This window comes from Podarcis pityusensis (genome assembly GCF_964106645.2).
Source record: "Podarcis pityusensis genome assembly, chromosome: 5".
NCBI classification, from domain to species: Eukaryota; Metazoa; Chordata; class Lepidosauria; order Squamata; family Lacertidae; genus Podarcis; species Podarcis pityusensis.
The window spans coordinates 49,726,743-49,738,697 of NC_138032.1; positions in this window are offsets into that span (position 1 = coordinate 49,726,743).

An 11,955-nucleotide genomic window follows, 5' to 3' on the forward strand; every position below is an offset into this window, starting at 1 on the left:
TTTCCGCTGCAGTTCTCCAGCCAAGTATTGTGTACAACAATAATTCGGTAAAGTGTGCATAAAAATGGACATGTTTGTGAAAAGAATGTACACAAATACATTCTGTTAGGGAAAATACCTTGCAAAATTGTGTATTTTAACCAAAACTGAATACAAAATCATGTTTCTTAAGGAAGGTTCACACAAAAATGCTGATAACTTTTCCTGAGGATTAAATGAAAAAACACAGACATGTAGAAATGTGAAGAAATGAATTTCGGAGTGGAAAAATGAGGAGCTTGGAGAACCCTACATGAAACAGCTGTCCTTGATACTTGATGTTCTTAGCTTTGATCTTCTGAGAGTAACATGCAGCTGTGTGGTGTGGATGTCCTTGAAAATCACCTGGAAACTTCAATTGCTGCAGAATGTTGCTGCAAAGATCTTGACCGGAGCAAAGACCTAGGATCATGTGAGCCCTCACTTGTATCAGCCTTCCTGACTTCCAGCCCATTTCTGGATGCAATTCAAGGTGTCAGTTGTTACCTACAAACTTTGCTATGTTTGGCACCAAGTTCCTTGAAGGACCATCTCCTCTTAATGTGAATCTGCCTATCCTTGGAGATCCACAGCTTGCAAGTATTGTTGCCTTTTGAGGAAAGATTGGTGGCAATGCAGCAGAGGGCTTTTTCTGTGTCCGTGCCCCTTGAACTTGGTATTCTGCCTACAAAAGGTTTGTTTCTCTTTCTCTATTTTCATTATTCTGGCCGTAGAAAACATTCCTTTTTAAACAATGTTTTTATTCTCTTGCTGTTTAAGGGGCTGAATGCAAGTGCTGCTCTTTTCTTTTTGCCACAGTTCATGTTTAAAAATTTGTGTTTTTATAGTTGAATTGCTGTTTCTATGTTTTGTATTTCTTTCTTCAAGCTGCTTTGAGCGGCTTCTTGTGTGGAGGGGGAAAGTAGTGTGTGTGTGTCATAGCTGTTAACTTTTCCATTTTTTTAAGGGAAATTCCCTTATTCCGAATAGGATTCCTCGCAAGAAAAGGGAAAAGTTGACAGCTATGATATGTGTGTGTGTGTGTGTGTGTGTGTGTGTGTGTGTGTGTGTAAAATAAATAACATAGTATTAAATAAACAAAGAGAAGAGGGCCTCGTGCAAATAGGGTAGGTATCTGCCCAGAATATTGCTTCCAATTCTGCAGATGTCAAAGGCTCAAATGCTCAGTTGGTCTTGAACAGGCAACTTGAGGTATAGAAGAAAAGAAATGAGCCTATGCATCACTATCCAGTTCTAGCCAAAGAAAGAAACTGCAGGGAGTGTGCAGCCACACAAGCAGTGAAATATTCCCTGATTCCTTTAAAGTCTTCATTTAAAGGCCAGGCTTGCTCATTCATCTGAGCAACGAGGGACCAGAGCCCAGTGGCAAAGCATATACTTTGCTCACAGACAGTCCCAGGTTTAATCCTTGGCATCTCCAGTCAAAAGGAGATTTGAAAGACCTCTGCCTAAGACTTTGGGCAGCTGCTACCAGCCAGAGTGGACAACACTGGCTGAGATTAGCAAACAGTGTGACCTTGTACAAGGCAAGCTTCCTAATGAGAAGATACTGCTGGGCACCATCTTTGCTCTGTGAATATCCCATGACAGGATAGGGAATGGCCTTACCATTTCCATGTCTAGGGGCCCATTACTGGCAGTAGTGTCTGGTGTCATATAATCCATATTTTACAGATGGCAAAAGTGCTGCAGAGAAAGTGACCTGCTTAACATTGCACAGAAAGCCTATTGTAAAACCTGATACTTAAATCTGGCCACCCGGGAATCACGAATACTAGCTTTTTTTCTGCCTAGGATCAGATATTACAATGGGGGGTGGGGGGTTTCAAGGCAAGGAAATTTTATTAACTTATAATATCAAACTACACTTACTGGCTGAATATAATTTGGTGAGTGGCACAGCTAGCTGCACTGTGGTTATGATGTACGTTTAAGAGATAGAAAGGAGTTGTTTTCATATAACTTTGTACCAACTCCTATAAGGAGTGAAAGCAGTGATCACAACAGTAGATAAAATTACCTGTTTAAGAAGCTCTACATGGGTTTTGGAGGAGATGCTCCCAGGATTCAGTAAAAGTCTACTAAGATCATGTCCTGTAGTGTGATAGCACCCACCATTTGGAATGTGCTCCCAATGAACATCAGACAGGCACCTATAATACTGGCATTTAGACATCTACTTAAAATATATCTGCTCATCCAAGCTTTCCCTGAGGGGTTACCCAGTTACGTTGATGTAGCAATCTGATCAGTTATGCATTTTATTATTCTTTATGAATGTAATTGTATTGTTGATTTTATGCTTTGCAGTGCCAGGATATTTTCTTCTTAATGCTGGTGTTATAGAGGTTTTTGTTCTGGTTTTTTTGAAAATGATAATAATAAATGAATAGCTTTGTCTATCACATTCAAAAGATGATGTTCCCACAGTGTTGATCTTGAGCAATCTACCAGCCTCACTGGTGGTACGTTCTTCATGTTTCATGTGCTTTACAATGGGAACCCTTATCTCACCCAGCAACACAGAACATTAATTTCCTTTATAGACTATCCATGGAAGTCCATAGTTGTGTCCTGCATGGATGTAGCACAGAAGACCCAAGTGTCTTCTCTTCTTTGTCTGCTGGAAAAAATGAATAGTGGATATATTCATTAGCCTTACTCTGCAGGATTTGACCAGTAGTGGAATGGAATAAAAGACCAATGACATTCTGAAAAAATGTTGACATTGCAGGTGTTCAATGGCAAATTGTCCAAGATATTTACATATTGAAAGATATTATTGTTAGCTGAATGAGAAGCTATACATTGCCAGATAATCTGTCATTTTCTGCTCAAAATTACTTACAAAATTAGTTCTATCAGGCCCATGCACAGCTTGTCTGAGGCCCGGGGTGGGAGTCTTGTTCTTGGCATGACAGAGGAAGTCCGACAGCGCCCTGGCAGGGCCACCCACCCAGCTTAGCCCAATGCCCGGTGCAAGTGTACCTGACTGCCCCCCTCTCTACACAGGCCTGACTTATATACTTCCAGCTTCCTCACCACAATGTCCATTGTCTACAGCCAAGCCCTACAATACAACTGCAACTATTCAAACTTGTCTGACAGAGACCCACAGCTTAAAAAGTTGCATTAGGCATTCATCAGAGTCAGACCAGTGCTTTTCTTCTAGAAAAAATGGTGTCAGTACTCATCATGAAGTTGTTACAGTAAGTGCTACATTTTTAACCAGTGCATTTTGTCTAGAAAAAAAGGTGCCAGCACTGGGTACACTTGAGTAACCCCCCTCCCAAAAAAAGCACTGCATCAGACCATAATATCCACCCAACAAACTGCAATCATTATGGCAGGATTGGTAGCTAGGAATAGACTACTACAAGATAGCCCTAAAAGAGGAAATGATAACCCACCACTTATTGTCACTTACAACTCCCAGTTAAAAGCATTCAAACGTATCCTCAGTGATCCACAGCCTATCCAATAGAATGGCATTTCCTTCTCAAAGGCCTTGGGTGGCAGGCCTGTACTTGATCACAGGCAGCCTCGCAACCTAAAACAGCTGATGACCAGCAACAAGAGGCAACAACAGGCCTACAATAAGGGTTCAGTTATCCGCTCATCTTTCAGTGTGAGAAATGCCATTGTCTTCCACCAATGCTCTTTTGCATTCTACCTACAGGCCAGTCTCTACGTGCACACAGCTAAATGGGCTTAATCTAGCACAGCTACCCCACTGAAAATTATTGCATATAGTGAAGATGCAATTTACTGTTTTCAGTAACTAGTAATCCCATTTTCCTTTTGATTCTGGGGAGGTCTGTGCATCAGCCAAAGCACAATAAAACTAGACATAGCAATATATGATATTGAGTCAAATGTGCAAGAGGTCAGTTTCCAACTGCAATGCCATCAAAGAGTTTTTGCTTGGTTTTTTAAGCAGATACTTTCAACAGTTAAGTAGCAAAGTTTCACTAGCTGTTAAAATGTCTTTCCGTGTATGCACATGGCTCTCTTTTAGCTAATGAAACTGAACCTCCATTTCAATTTTCCCATCTAAGGTTGAGCTAGCTGAATTTTTCCCATATGAATATTTGCAATAAAAGAAATAGGAAAGCCATTTTGCTAGTTAGAGCTTCAGACTGCAGTGCCCCCCTTCCTTGCCTTTCCCTTTTTCCTCCTTTTTCTTTTTTGGTATGGTGCCTCCTGTTGGGATACAATCTAATAAAACTTCCATTTTCACGTTGAGATGAAAGCATTACCTATCTGATAAATCTGGCTGTAGACACTAATGCTGCTTGGCTTTGTTTTCATATATTATATGCACAACTAACATTAATTGTCACCTTTTTTCTTGAGTCTTTCCCGTACGTTTTTAATCTCTGTGGGCTGTATTGATTTTCTTCTCTGTTGAATCTACCGTTGCCACCAGGACCTCCTTGTAGATAAGGTGTTTCAATTCTGTGTGTGATATTTCATGGGAAAACACTTTTTAAAAAAGTATTCCCCACCCCCACTCCTTTTTCAACGTATTAAAAGGAAGATGCTGTAAAAAAAAGAAAGAAAGAAAGAACTCAGAGCACAAAGCAGAGACTTTTGATGCCCTTTCTTTTTTCGTAAATCCTTTTATTCGACTGTTGGGAATGAAGCGTTTTTGTTATGGCAAATGCAGACTTGTGTTTTACAGCCAAAGCTGTTTAAAAGGTTACACAGCTGGTCTGCAATGCTGAGCAGGCCTCCAGTATTGGCAAGAAGGAAGTGGCGCTGCATCACCATCTCTGTAGTAAAGAGCTATCTTTTCTCTTTCATTTTTTTCCCTCCCTTCCTCTCTCATTTATAGCCCAGCGGAGTTGATAGGAGAAAGTGTTAACATGGAATCTTGAACTGACATATTCTGGGAAGTTCAAGGATGATTGTCCATGAATGAATGTAGTGACATCCATTCTCCCAACATGATGGATGATGACTGATATTCCACTATAAATAACCAATTATAGAGAAAACGACTTGGAATGAAGGCGGGGGAAGGGTCCGATTACTGGAAGAACATACATTGGAAAATCATGGGATGTATTTCGCAAATATACCGCATTTTATTTAAGAAGCAAAAACTTTAAATGAATGCCGCTTTATGGAAGTGCATCATACTGCAAAACTTTGTTCAGCGTGTTTGTGAGCCAAATTAAGTAAACCACAGAGCATGTTTCCATATGTGTGCCCTGAAATCTGGTTGAAATCATAGAATCATAGAATTGCAGAGTTGGGAGGGAAGCTGAGGCTTCTCTAGTTCAACCCAGTGTCTTTCCACCCATGCTTTTCTCAATTTTCTCTCATTATTTGACAGCGAGAAGGCAGCAGCACAGAAATAATAATTTTTTAAAGGGTGTTTAAAACTTCGCCCTCTTGTATACCTCAGCTGCTTCATATGAGAGTGATAAATGATGCAAAGCTCTCAAATATTCCATAATACCTTCCCACAATGTATCTCACTCCTGGTACCATGTGTTCTCTTTAGCATGAAGCTCCAAACTCAGTGTAGTAATTTAGAAGAGATACTTTATTAACAAGAAAAAATACATGTGCAACATCAATAAACTGAACTTAACCTTCTCCAACAGACAGACAGACTTGCTCTTAATATTCTGTTCCTCTTAAAGATACAGTAACAATTAGCAGCCTGGGATGTGTGCATAAAGGAGGGGTGCTGAAGAGGAGAGAGGATAAGGCATGGAAATGGGGATGTGAAGGAGAGTTGGGAAAAGTGAGGTGTGTGGAGGGGAAAAGGGGAGTGAAGGTGAAAATGGGGTGTAAAGGAAGAGATATGGGAATGGGGTTGAAGACGTAAGTAAGGGGCATGAAAAGGTCTGGATAATAGGAGAGGATGATGGCTTTACAACTGAGCAGAAAGTGAAAAGGTTGCTTAGTAGTTCCTCTGGAAGTGAGGAGAAAGATGCAGGAGGTTACCACAGAGGGGCTTTGAGTGCAAGGGGGTTGCACAAAAGGACAGGGAGGCATGGGAATTAATGGCGGAGAGGCAAGAAGGCTAGTGAGCAGGGACATAACGCCTAGAATATCTATGTCTGCATTAATATCAATAATTCTTTCTCCCTATCACTGTGTTACAATGATTTATGATATTCATTTGTAGGAAACTGGATGTGGTGAACACTGAATTCCCTGCAACAAATAAACAAAAGTCTCATGGCTCAATGCAACATTTGTTCTCCACATGAACATTGCCATTGCATTTCCAAGGATGGATTTGGAAGGAATGCATTTTTGTATTTCACAAAAAAAATTAGGAATGTAGTGATGACACGGAAAATAAAGCAATTTGAATTCAAATTGTAATCTCTACAAATTTGGCTGTTGAATTATGTATGTTTTTCTGTCTTCTGCATAGACCCTTCATTTATCTTGCAGCAGAAGTGGTAAACTCCCATTAGCCCTTGCAAACATGGCCAATGGCCAAGGATGACAGGCTTTGTAGTTCAACAGCATCCCCACACCTGTCTCCCAGAGACATGGCCATATAGCATCAAAGCTGACATCGCAGATGAATGAAGAATACCCTGGCCTAATAAAATGATCAGCTGACATCCTGACTTGGCTTAGCCTTGTAATACAGCTCTAGTTTCTATCTTAACAAAACTTCTTATTTAAAAACTATACCCCAATGAAGTTAATGCGTTACTGCTAAGTAAGTGGTATAAGGCCCGGGGCTTCTGAAGGCAAAACACCACACCACACGATCTTGAGCCAATCGGAATGCCTTTGCTAAACAAATCACTTTTTAGGAATAGGGAAAAGGGGATCCTGTATCCAAAACTGAACATACTAGCAACAGAGAAGAAATATTTAGCCCCACTGTAACCCCTGTTTCTAGGCTGCACCATTAAAATGATTTGGACGAAGCTTCCACAGCTGTTACAGTCCTGTCTGACTAGCTCAAAATTCTGCTCAGGAAGCAAGCTAAATGCAGCTTATCCACCCCCACCGGGTAATTTCACAGTTTGTAATGAATATACTATTACTTTAAATTCCATCAGCTCCATCCATATCAGTGATGGAGCAACACAGATGCACAAATTGCATTGCTGCTTCTGAGCCAAACATAAGCAAAGCAGGCTGAATACAGAAACTCTCTGTAAAATAGAGCGCCTCTGAAAAAGTTTGAGCAGAAAGTGAAATGTTTTGCAATTTTGTTTTGCTTCTGGACTAGATGAGTATTGAAGTCAGAGCTGTGCAGGAGAACAGTTTAACTGGAAGAAAAGAAAAGTGGAAAGAGTTAGAGAAAAATACCAATATCTTCACGGAGAATTTAAAAGCCTTCTTTCTAAAAGGAGTCTGTGTCCAAAGAGCTGGTGTTTTCATATTTGTTCCTGATGGGAGGAATATTGGTCTATAAATCTCCCAGTGATGCAAAAGAGGGTGGGTGAACGCATACTGAAGTCAGGAATGTTTAGCAGTTGTCGTTTAGCAAAGACATAATTTGTGTTAGGGAGAAAATGGTTCAAGTGTTTTCTTCTGCCTGCACTGCAAGATATCAGGGTGATTTAAACTTGGTGCATGCTGAATGTTCTGCAAATAACCCAGTCACCCCAGGAGAGAGAAAGATGATTTAAAGAAAGATGGTTTATTCTTCTTACTTAATATTGTAGTTTCCTTTAGCAGCAAAAGCAATCCTTCCAGGTTTTAAGACAGATGTTTCTTTCTGATTTGTTTTTGTTTATTCCTGCTTTGCATTCAGGAATTTTGCAGTGTGTGTGTGTGCGCGCGCGCACGCACACGCACACACACACAATTAATTTAGAAGGAAATGACAAAAGTACTGCAGACAAAAGCAGAAAGCAAATCTGGCCTATGGTAGGACATTTATAAGAAGAAAAGTTGTGGAGCTCGGGCCAGCCATAAGCATAACATCCATGTTATCCTTATTTACTCCTAATCCCACATATGTGAGGACAAGGTGTGATTACTTGGTGATGAAAAGAAAGCACTTTGTATATACTCCTCTTTGTTTTTACCATACTTCCAGGGCTGAATTCATGGCATTCCATTCCAATTTAATGTTTCCAATTCAGCCCTCTGTGTGTGCCAGAAAGATAGTCCCAAATCTGCAAAACTGGGTTTCAGATGATCACAGGTCAGGCATGTAGTCTTTATTAGCATGATATATATTTAATTTTGTGTAACCTTAAGAAGCCCCTAAGCTGTCAGCAAATATGGGTGGTCACCATATGACTGCTGTTGAATCACTGGCCTCTCCTGCTTTCCTGATAGAATTCCCCTTATTAGTGTAGATAACATAGGTGATGGGCTGTTTGTCCAGCTGCTATGCCTCAGTTCTTCATCTATAAAATGGGGATAAGAATGACATGCCTCATAGGGTTCTTTGGTAAATGAAGGAAAATTCCCTTTTTAAAGGGGCCAGAAGTATTTATGGCAAGCTAGCACAAACATATGAAAGTTACCATCTGAATCCCCCCCCCCCCAATATAACTGAAGAGAGAAAGAGAAATGAGAGAATATGATTTTGATTATAAATCAAAATGTAGTTGTACCAGACAACATTGTTTTCTTGGGATGCTGGCCACACACAGAAAAAAGAAAAACCAGCCATTTGGGATTCAAAATATAATACAAACTTCAGTGTATAATAAATCAAAGCAAATTCATCAGAATTGGCATTTATAGAGGAGCCAAAATTTTCTATCTTCTGAGAGTTACTCGAACAGAAATGGTCCCTGTATGGTGACAATGAGGAAAACGTGACAACTGAAATATAAAATTTAGCTGTTAAGTGTTGCCAATTGAGTTTAGGAATCTAGGACACCATGAGAGCACCTATTCAAATAAAACATTCAGATTGATATCTGTGTCATTACTTCTGGGTATTTTACAACACCTTCACAAAGAAACAATGTGGAAGTATCTTGATCAAGTGTTTTCTTTACTTTTATTAAATGAAAGGAATCTCATAAATTACTCCATACTCCTTCGGATAACTAACATGTGATTCAGGAGATCCATGACTCAATTGTCCCAACATTTTAATTTTTACTTAAAAGCAGCTGTGGAAAAGTGGGGGCGGTTCAGATGGGATTGGCACAGCCGTTTTTCTCCCCACCCCTGTGGTTACACTGATCTAAAAGCATATCTCAGTGGAAATACCTGTATTTTCCCCCAGCAGAGCTAATAGCAGTCTTGGTAACTAGGTAAATGGCTTGAAAAATGAGGAAGTGTTCAACAAACCATCTCCCAGCATCTCTGGTGTTATATATATACTCCAGTTCAAGGTTTGGGACACATCAACACCATATATTTAAAACACTCTTATAGCACTCCAACAGTCATAGATGTCCCCAAAGGATCCTGGGAAATGTAGTTTGTTAAGGATACTATGAGCTGTTAATTCACATCACCCTTAACAAACTACAGTTCCCAGGATACTTTGGGCAAAGCCAGGATGGTTAAATAAAAGTAGGCCCTAAACAACTTGGGTCCCACATACCTAAAGGAGCAATATTGCCTCTCATGCAGTCCAAACTGGATGCTGTATTCATTTAGTGAGGCTCTGTTAGCAATTCCACTACCCTCAGAGATTCAGCATGTTGAAGGTGGTTCGCTCAAGTTATATGCCACTTGATCGTGGACCACTCCTATTATACATAGCTTGGACCCAGCATGCCTTAGATTAACAAAATTACATTCTATAGTTTTTGTTCAAGCTGTTCATTGCCAATAAGTATAATATAAATCATGTTTGCATGGCAAAGGGCATTTAGAAATGACGCTGTGAAAACGGTTGTGGATATTATTCATGTGAAAGTAGGGGAGAACCATTTAAAAAACTGGATGTTGTATTACATTCACTATCACAGACATGGGGAAGATTTTAGAATCATTTATGATAATCTCTTCACTTCAAGGCAGCCAAAATCGGTCCTATTTGATATCATAGGTACCTTCTGGTCATGATAATTTTCCTTATATTTTCTTTTCTTCCATCACTTGGAATCCTTTCCCCCCCCCCCAATGTTTCCTATGAAAACCCTAACGTTGTTTCAATATAATAAGCCGGGAAGCCAACTAATCTGCATAAGATACAAAAGAATTACTCTAAAAAGAGGCATATCGCAAAATCTTTATTATTTGCTCTTGCTGATGTTATCTCTGGAAGAATTTCAGGTGGTGTTTCATCACTTCCATTTCAGAGCTGACTTTGACATTCCCATTATGCTGTACATATTTTGCATTATATTGGCAGTGGTATTATTTAAGCAGCACAGTTGCTAATTTTTTACTCTGCCAGAATTGTTGCCTCAAATGGAATACCATATTAAATATGTGTGCTTTTCGTCTTCCTTTCTTTTAGTAAAAATTCTATGAGAACTGTGTTAGTAAATCAAAAAGATAGCTAAAACACACCTATTTAGGTAGATCTAAATACAGCTACATATATCTACTTGATTCTAATTCTTTACTTTATAGCGTGCATAAATTGTTGCTATAATGTTGGAGGGGGGAGTAGCTAATAGTAAATATACAGCAACAAAAACCAACAAAACTAGAAAACTTATATTATGAGTATTTTGTTCCTTTAAAATAAATTTCAAATATATTTTGCTGGTTGTAGTTTTTAAAACAGTCCAATGTTCTATCAAGTACAAGCTTGCTTTGCAAAGACGCTTGTATAAATGGTAATGAGCACTAGTTTTGTTTCAAACTCCTCCTCGCAACTGGATATGTAGTAGTAAATGTATCTATATGCTGGTTCTTTCCCATTTTTAACTGAAAATATAACTGCAGAAAAAAGAATAATTCATATCAGATTGCAGGTCAATTCCTCATCCCCAAAGTGGACAAGAGTAGCTCAACATATTTTTTAAAGCTGAACTATTTCAGCTCATGTAGCCTTGTACTTTAGTGTCCTCTAGTGGCTGAATTCACAATTTTCTGTTGTGATGTGAGAGGAGGTGGGGGTGAGAATAAAGAAACTAAAACATTCATCATTGGGCAGAAATGAACATTTTACCTCACTGTGTATAGCCAGAGGGACAATGCACATAGCCATTGTTGGACTTTCCTCCTAGCTGGCTTCTCTTCTACACAAACGTAGTCTAAGCCCAGCAAATTAGTCCTATCAAGTGGCAAGAACAGATAGCTAGATGTGCGCAGTTTCATATGTATATATATTTTTCACCTCACAAAAGCAGCTTGAGTTTTATGGTGACTGAGTCACCATGCACATATAGATACTGTAGGTATTAGCAAATTGAAAGAAGTCAAAATAGAGGGTTTAAAGAATGACTTTTGTTGAGTTAAATCATTGGCTAATCTGGTTTTCTGTTCATTCTGACTAGTAGCACATTTTCAAAGTTTTACAGAAAGGTGAACTTCATCCCACCTCGATTCGAACCAGCATTCCAGAATGCCCTACATTTATTCAGGAGAGTCCACCTCACAGTTTATACAGGACAGGTAGGGCAGTATATGAAAATGAACCGGGAAGGATTTTTCTATATGTGGATGCAAGGTGCCCTAAATTCCTGGAACCAATAGTATTAGAATTTAACTAAGGCTTGGAGTATTAAAACCTTGAAACAGCCAGAGTCATATGTATTTGGGATAGATTGATGTGTTTATTTGAGTTGTGTACTAGACACTTCAAATTCTCTAATTAGTGTGTTTGAAAGTCTAATTAAGTTAGGCCAGGGTTTCCCAAACTTGGGTCTCCAGCTGTTTTTGAACTACAATTCCCATCATTCCTGACTCCTGGCCCTGCTAGCTAGGGATGATGGGAGTTGTGGTCCAAAAACAGTGGGATGTTATAAATAGGAGATGGTTAACTGTATCCCTATTTTCATCCATCAGGCATTGGAAGGTGTGCCAGCTCATCAGGGATATTCTTGTGGG